Here is a 936-nt window from a genome sequence, read left to right as displayed (position 1 = left end):
TGCGACCGGCACCGGTACCTCGCCTCCCCATCTCTCCGCTCCAGCCCTCTCCCCGGCTTCAGCTCAGTGGTTTTGTCTCCTCTGCCCACTCCCGTGTGCAGGACTCACACTTGTGGCCTCTCCTGTCCGCCTTCCTCCACTGGGTACCCTCAGTGTTATTGTGGTGTCTGCATTTCACTCTGTTACACGCATGTATCTACCAACATGTGTTGATCCACTCGTGGCTTCCTGGACATGAGTGTTTCCAGCTTTTGGCAGTTGTGAATGTGCTCAGTGGACGTGGGTGTGCCTGGACCCAGACGAGTTCCCATTTTGGATTTGCAGCGGTTTATACTTAGCACTGGAATTTCATAGTCACCTGGCAATTCTCTGTTTAACTAAAAGTCACTTTTTGAATCTTGGACAGCGGCGCTGGCAGCAACCCCTCCTCACTGGTGCAATTGGGACCTGAATGCCACGCTCATGGCATGGTTCCAGAGAAGGATGAGTGAAGCCACATGCGAGTGAGCAGAGCACTGGCTGCTATGAGATGAAATTGGGGAAGTTCCATGCTTGGGGGCTTTTCCTTCCACTGGATTTTTTGAGAAGAATGACAGTCCCCTGGGATGTGAAGTGTTGTCTGCAAAAGGGTTGGGTTTTAGGGAGGGGTGGAGGCACCTGTGGCCGGAGCATCAGGCAGGACTGTGCGCTTCCCCTCCACCCCCATGACCTTCAATTTGGTGCTTCAACCTGGGTTACAAACAAAAGAAGTGCTCAGACCCTCACTCGTGTCCGACTCTTTGCAACCCCATGCACTGTGGCCCGCCAGGCTCCTCTGTCCATGGAATTCTCCAGACAAGAATCCTGGAGCGGAGTGCCATTTCTCCTCCAGGGGATCTTCCCGACCCAGGGATCAAACCTGAGTCTCCTCTTTACCACTAGCGCCACCTGGGAAGC

The sequence above is a fragment of the Bubalus bubalis genome, chromosome 8 (genome assembly GCF_019923935.1).
Source record: "Bubalus bubalis isolate 160015118507 breed Murrah chromosome 8, NDDB_SH_1, whole genome shotgun sequence".
Lineage (NCBI taxonomy): Eukaryota > Metazoa > Chordata > Mammalia > Artiodactyla > Bovidae > Bubalus > Bubalus bubalis.
Note: the sequence above shows the minus strand (reverse complement) of the source record.